This window comes from Sciurus vulgaris (assembly GCF_902686455.1).
Source record: "Sciurus vulgaris genome assembly, chromosome: 12".
Taxonomy (NCBI): Eukaryota; Metazoa; Chordata; class Mammalia; order Rodentia; family Sciuridae; genus Sciurus; species Sciurus vulgaris.
In genome coordinates, this window is record NC_136473.1 from 28690610 (window position 1) to 28698096 (window position 7487).

The following is a 7487-nucleotide window of genomic DNA, read 5'->3' on the forward strand; positions in this document are numbered from 1 at the left end:
TGAACTTTAGATTTAATTTGTTATCTTCTATAGTCAATTCTAAACTGTCGTTTGTGTAGAAAATAAAATGCTAAATGGTAGTTGGAATTTAAAAAGAAAGAGTATTTGAAATTCTTTTGCATTGTTTCCTATGATGACATATCCTTTTGAATTTCTCCTAGTCTTCACAACTTGTAATCAGCAAGTCAGGGCTTGAATCAAATAGAATTTGAATTCAGTCCTCTGTAGACTTTGGCATTTGGAAAACGTCAAAAATTTTTGATACTAGCAACTTTCAATTGTATTAGGTGGTGTTTACTAAAATTCTGGTTGTTTTTAGTTTTTCATAGCTTACAGTTGGATATATATAATGTGCAATTTTTGCAATGTTCTAATGTTTTAGTAAGATAATAATATAGCACATCCCTGATAATTTTAACTTACAAAAGAGCATGCCAAAATAAATATAAGAAATCATTTCACCAAAAAAAAAAACTTTGTTACTTGGCATCTGTAGATTTTAGAAGTGTCATTTTGCTTGTTTAGAATTTTTTTTTTTTTTTGGTACCAGGGATTAACCCCTGGGACACTTGACCACTGAGCCACATCCCCAGTCCTATTTTGTATTTTATTTAGAGACAGGGTCTCACTGAGTTGCTTAGTGCCTCACTTACTGAGGCTGGCTTTGAACTCTGGATCCTCCTATCTCAGCCTCCTGAGCTGCAGGTATTACAGGCGTGCACTACCACGCCTGGCTACATGTTTAGATTTTTAATCATCTATTCTGCTGTCTCATTGTTTCTAGTGATATATTGCAAGCAATATAAAATCTTTTAATAATCCTTCCTACACACACAAATATTTATTTTGTGCCTGCTGAATGCTAGCTGCCCTTGTAGGGAATTAACATCTTCCTTGAATTTTCTCTCCTCTGCCTTACACAGTAAACCTTTGTATAATTGCTGGGTTATATTAGTTAGCAAATCATATTGCAAAATAATTATTAATGCTTTAGCAAATTACAGTGTGTTCCTCAATATGATGTGATGGAATTCTTGTTACCTGTGTGTCTGGACACTACTAAACAGACAGTATTCTGGCTTAGAACCACTTTCAAATCAACTTAAAATCAATTAAAAATGATGAAACTGAGAAATTATTAAGGAATCTTGGAAGGAAAAAATAACTAAAAAGCAACATTTTAAATATTTTTCAAATAAATATGTGAAGCGTATAAGCATTTCTCTTTCATATTCATATAGATCTGGATCACACAGAGTGGATAGAAGAAAAAGCAACACAATTTTATAATTTCTAGAATGAAGGCATTGAATTTGTTCATATTTGAGTCTAAATTTATGATATTTAAATAAACATAAGTCATTCCTGTGGATGTGAAGCTTAAATATATATTCTAAAGATCTTAGATTTTTAGTGTTTCGAAAGTTAAAGTAATTTTTTTTGGTCACTTTTTATTTTGAAATAATTTTAAACTTATAAGAAAATTGCAAAAATAGTGGAAAGAGCCCTTATGAAGTGAACTTTGCTAGAATTCCCCACTTCTTTGCACATTTGCTGGTAGCATTCTCTCTCCAAAATATTTTGTGAACTATTTGAGAGCAATTTGAAAACATAATCCCCAGTTTCTTTAGTGTGTATTTCCTAAGAACAAGGATATTATTTGACTTTGATGTTTTAGAGTTTTTTTTATTTTTTAATATTTTGGTTGTGGAGTGACACCTAGGTATTTTAATAATACAGTTTTTGTTCTAATTCATTGCAGTCTGTGAAATGAGACATGGGTTTTTTTTTTGTTTGTTTGTTTTTTTACCAGATTAATATGCCTGTGCTCAGATACATGAAGATCGATATCTTTTTTTTAGTGCTTAAAAAGCACCAAATTCTTTATACATGCAGTTTCCAGACATATTATTAACTCTACCTTTATATTGACTTTTATGCCACTAGATTAGACTGATTAATTAATGTACTTTGATTTTGCTTAAAAATTCTTTACTACAGCATTCGGTTGTACATTGCTGTATATTCTTACCATGTTATTCTGTCTTGCTAAAATTATATATAATGCAAGATAAAGATTCCTGTAAAAAATCTCCCTATTTTTTGTTTCATGATAGTGACTTACTTTTTATTTTTAAAGTAATTTATACAACTCAAAAATTTTAAATAATTTTTCAATCCACTCAACACTTTGCGGTTAACTTCAAGGATAATGACTATAGAAAAGTGCTTTTCAGACCATCACTTTAATAAGCATCATCTGAGAACCCCAAAGTCCTTACCTTAGAGATTTTACATCAATGACTGAGGCTGAGAAATCTACATTTTTAGCAGCTCTGGTGCAGGCAGGTTAGTTGTCTAACCATTAAGAAATTGAAATGTCAAGGGCAGGGGGAGATGATGTCTTCCAAATGCCATATTCAGCGCACTCAATAGAACTGAAAAGAATCAGTATTCCTATAGTCATTCCTTTTTGTTTCTTATAAAAATAAACACCAGTTTTAAGTTTATAAAAATAAAAAACTTGATATTTACATCTTATGAAGTAGGATATTTCATGTGTGCTTTTTCAATATATTTTATAGCCATACAGCTTATCATATTCACTTAAGCATAAGACAGATAACAGTAGTAAAATCCATTCAGCTTTTTTATTGTACAACATTTGATAACATGAAATAGTGGACATTATTACAATTAAAATCTGTTAAAAGATTTTTGTATAGTGGTTAATTGAATAAAACTTCCAGTACTTTTTAAAAAATAAGACTTCCATAACACACAAACATTTTAGAGGAAGATATTCAAGAGTGTGGGAACTGTATATGCTTCTGTTTTAGAGACATATTCATGACAAAGTAATTATCGTTTTCCTGGATGATTTTTAATTTAATCACACGTTGATTAAAATAGATTTGTGTCTAAATTAATGTGTTCAGAAGCTGGTTTTATTGAGTTAAACTTTAACTGAAGTTTATTAAAATCCTTAGAACAGAAATTAATCTGAAGAACTGAGGAAATGGAAATATTAATTTACGTTAAGTTCAGAAAGAAAAAAATAGCAGTTTTCAGCTCAGAGAGGATACATTTTTGGGCATCAGTCTTTTTCAAAGCTGCAACTTTATTACTTGTATATGTAGCCTTTGTTTCAAAAGCTGGTATTTTTCAATTCCAAAATCAACTTATATCAGATATTTTATATAGAAAACTAAATTCATGGCACTAAAGGTGGCTTACATCTTTTATGAAAATTAAAAATTTTAGAAAGTTCAGAATTTCAGACTAGGTCTTTTTGTGTAGTAGAGAGCATACTCTCTGTAGTAAGTTGTATGAAATACAGTAACAGGTTGGTAGCAAAAGTTAGATGTGAACATAGCTCATAAAAAGGCTTTTTCTTTGCTATTTTTAAACTTTTTTCCTGTTTTTATTTCTATACTATAATGATACATAATAGTGGGGGTTCATTGTTACGTGCACACAATTTAACAGTGTAATATGGTCAGTATTATTCCCAGGATCGCTCCTTTCCCTCCTCTCCTCCTTCCTCCTGGTCCCTTTCCTCTTCTGGTGTCCCTTTTATTTTCATGAGCTCCCACCCCTGCTATCTTTCTTTTCCTTTTTCCTCTCTAGCTTCACATTGAAGAGAAAATATAACAATCCTTGACTTTCTGAGTTTGGCTGATTTCCCCTAACATGATGAGTTAGTTGTGGTGGTGCACTTCTGTAATCCCACCAACTTGGGAGGCTAAGGCAGGAGAGGGTCACAAGATCAAGGACAGCCTTGGCAACGTAGAGAGACCCTGTCTTTAAAAAATAAAAATAAAAAAAACTCTGGGGATACAGTTCAGTGATAAAGTGCTGCTGGGTTAAATCCCCAGTACTGAGGGAAAAAAATGTATATGGATTAGGGTTGGGGTGTAGCCCAGTGGTAGAGTACATGTAGTCCTGGGTTTGATCCCCAGCTCCACCCCACCAAAAAAAAGTATATGTACTTCTTGGGAAACACTAAAAGTTTTAAAACTTAAAAACTACCTTAGGATGTGGTTATTAGATTTTGATGGCAGATGTTTAAAAATTGTCTCATTAACCATGTTTAGTGCGGGAATGAGGGTGTACTGAGGCTAGGGAGTGAAACTTGTGTAGGATTTGGGAAGAAATACTCAACTTTCTTAAACCTCCAACCCCTCATCTGTAAAGTAGGGTAAGGAGTTATCTGAGGAGCAATGGGACTCCTCTATAAATATGGATCATAGAGGTTGGCAGACATAAATCCCCAGTATTAGTTGTTATTAAGGACATTGTTGCTTTTAATGATCTTATAATAACTGGTTTATTAGGTGAGATTTCTGAAATCATACCAAACTTAGCATCAGTTATGGAGGGTAGTTTTGGTTAAAGTTTTTGTACTATATTTGCTGGCTTTTATTAGTTTGAAATATTGCCTACATTTAACTCTTTTCCATATCTTTGTGGGTTTTTTTGTTTTGTTTCGTTTTGTTGTACCAGCGATTGAACCCAGGGGCACTTAACCACAGAGCCACATCTCCAGTCCTTTTTCATATTTTATTTAGAGATTGGGTCTTGCTAAATTGCTTAGGGCCTCATTAAATTGCTGAGGCTGGCTTTGAACTCAAAATCCTCCTTCCTCAGCCTCCTGAGCCCCTGGGATTACAGGCATGCACCATCAAACCCAGCTTTTTTCCATGTCTTCAATTAGAAGTCTCTAGCTTCATTTAGTAGCATAGTGGAAAGCAGCTTCCTGTAAATTGGTCTCCTTTTATATATATACGTGGTACCTGCTGGTCATGGTTTTCACTGTATTTCAAATAAGGCAGAAAGGTAGTGAGAGATTTTCCTAGTCATCCTGGATTCCCTGGAAGGGTTTAGAGTGAAGGAAGAGGGGGGCCTTTGCTCCACTGACAGGAGTCCCAGGGATGGAGGGTTGACTGCTCTCGACAACAGGAGACCCTTTTGAAGAAGTCTCTTGTGTCAGCATATTGTTAATAATTTGTATGGTATTAATTAACGAATATGAAAGTTTTATGGGTTTCTCAAATGAGAAGTTCCTTAATTAGAATATGGTGAAATAATTTTGCCCAGCACTGCTTCATTAAGTTGCCATCATTAGTAATAAGATAATTTTCTAAAATACTTAAGCTCCTTGCCCAAAGACCCGGCTCATTGCTGGATATGGTGGGCACACCTGTATCCCAGCACTCAGAAGGCTGAGGCAGGAGGATTGCAAGTTCCAGGCTGTTCTGGTGATTTAGGGAGATCCTATCTCAAAATAAAAAATAAAAAGGGCTAGCCATGTTGCTCAGTGGTAAAGCACCCTGTGTTCAATCCCCAGTACCAAACAAAACAACAAAGACCTCATTAAAAAAAAAAAAAAGATGTAAATCCCTTTCATCCTTGATGGTATGTAAAATATAGATTACAAATTACCATTTTTTTCCCTAATCTGAAACACCAAATGATTAAAGTGGTTATAATAGACCAAAGTCAAAGGGTCCGGCTGTTGTGGTTATGTGCATGAAAGTTCCCTGGTTTTAGTGGGAACATTGGAGTGTCTATTGGCTGTCAGAAAAGGCAAAATTCAAACGATGAAACAGATTTGAAAAAGTCTTAAGTTTCTCTTTAGTTCTTTTCTTCACCCTAATTCTTAGGGCATTGATGACACTTTCATTGCTTTCTCTTTCCCCACACTTATGTGGAAACACAACACCCACAGGTGATCAAATAAATGTAACTAATCTGTACATACTTAATGATTTTACTATTTTGCTCACAGTGGCTTGGAGGTTAATGTACATATGTATGTATGCATAGCTACGTGCTGTTTCATAGTACGTGTCTCTTCATTGTCGAACATTTTTGCTTACGATTTATTGATAAGTACACAAAGGAGCCATGTATTATCAAATGGTGATGATAACAGTATCAATATAGCTTTGATATGTCCTCTGAAATACATTATTACTAGGTCACATATTGTTTATTGCATTTTAAAATAAAATGAAGTATATACTATTACAAATAAACCTTTGGGCACTGAATCAGTCTCAGGTTCAGTAACAGGCGAAGTATCTCATCACTTTGTACAGGTGGATATATATATGTAAGAGAGATTTTTAACTGTAAAATTGTTAGGTTAAAGGGGACACATTTTATTATTTTTTAAAGTTTTTTTTATTTGTTATAAATGACAGTAGAATGGATTTTGACATATTATATGTGAATGGAGTATAACTTTCCATTCTTTCAGTTGTACAGGATGTGGAGTTACACTGGTCAGGACACATATTTTATAAATTCTGGTAGATTCTGCTAAATTATACTCCAAGAAAAGGTCTATCAGTTCAATCCCAATAGCAAGGCATGGAAGCACATTTCTTCATAGTACACTAACCAATGTAAAAGTTTTCATTTTTTCCCAATCTGTATTTACCTGATTATTAAAATTGAACAAATTTTAATATTTATTGGTTATTTGTGTTTTTTTCTGTGAATTACTCTCCCACAGGGTATGCCCACAGTTCTCTTGGATTCTTGGTCTTTTTGAGTGGTTTATAAGTGCATATGTAAGTTACGTGGGTACATTCTTTGTCTTATTTTTTCCGTCTGGTGCTTGTGTACAGCTTTGTTTATGATGCCTCTTGTCTTAGAGTACATTTACGATTTTGTGCACAGAATTTTCTGTCTTTTCCCCCAGTTTTATGTTTTGCTTATGAAGACTTAGACACCTCAAAATCATGAGAACGCTTTCTTCTATTGTATTCTTTTTTTGTCTTGTATAATTTTCCTTTCATTTGAAATTTTGAGTGTTTATTGCGTAGGGTAGGGATCTACTTTTATTTTTGCCTCCTTGGATCTCACATTAGTCTAACAGCATTCAATGGACAAATGAAATGCTGACTATTGTATATCTCAGGGCATTTTTCATATCAAGGTTATGCAGATGAATAATCGCTGTTTTGGAATAACGAAAAAGATTCTTAGACTTGTCCTAGGTGTGTGGGATTTGTCTCCTTCCATTCCTAATCTTTCCTCTGTTTTTATCTCCATGTCTCTTCCATCACAGGCATGAATATACTTTCTCTCAGAAGTTAGTGTATTTGATGAAGGTAAAATAGGTCAAGATCCATTTGTGGTCTATTTGCAGGTTATTTTCCTTCTTGTATGGACTGCCCTCAAAGATGGCGTCTTTGGACCTCTATGAATTTAGAGAGGAAAGAGATCCACCTGTGTAAATTTTTTTTCTGTATGTTCTTGAAAAATCTTTACAGGGACATATAGCATTTTAATCTGGAACCAGCAATATGGTAGAGATTTTTAAAATGTTTTAAATTTGATTTCCTTACATTTAAAAATCTTACATATAAAAATATGCTATTAAGGGCAAAAAAGGGGAAACAGCATAGTGTATATAAGATGCGTTTTGTTTAAAAAATGGAAAGGACAAAACATATAACGTACACATACACACC

General features: G+C 33.6%; 1 long non-coding RNA gene across 1 annotated transcript; it reads left to right on the forward strand.

Annotated features, from left to right (window-relative positions):
- The first annotated feature begins 463 nt into the window (after positions 1-463).
- LOC306642456 lies at positions 464-6480 on the forward strand. The gene is made up of 2 exons (XR_013758535.1): positions 464-543; positions 642-6480. It is a non-coding gene; the product is annotated as an uncharacterized lncRNA (long non-coding RNA).
- Positions 6481-7487: the final 1007 nt, after the last annotated feature.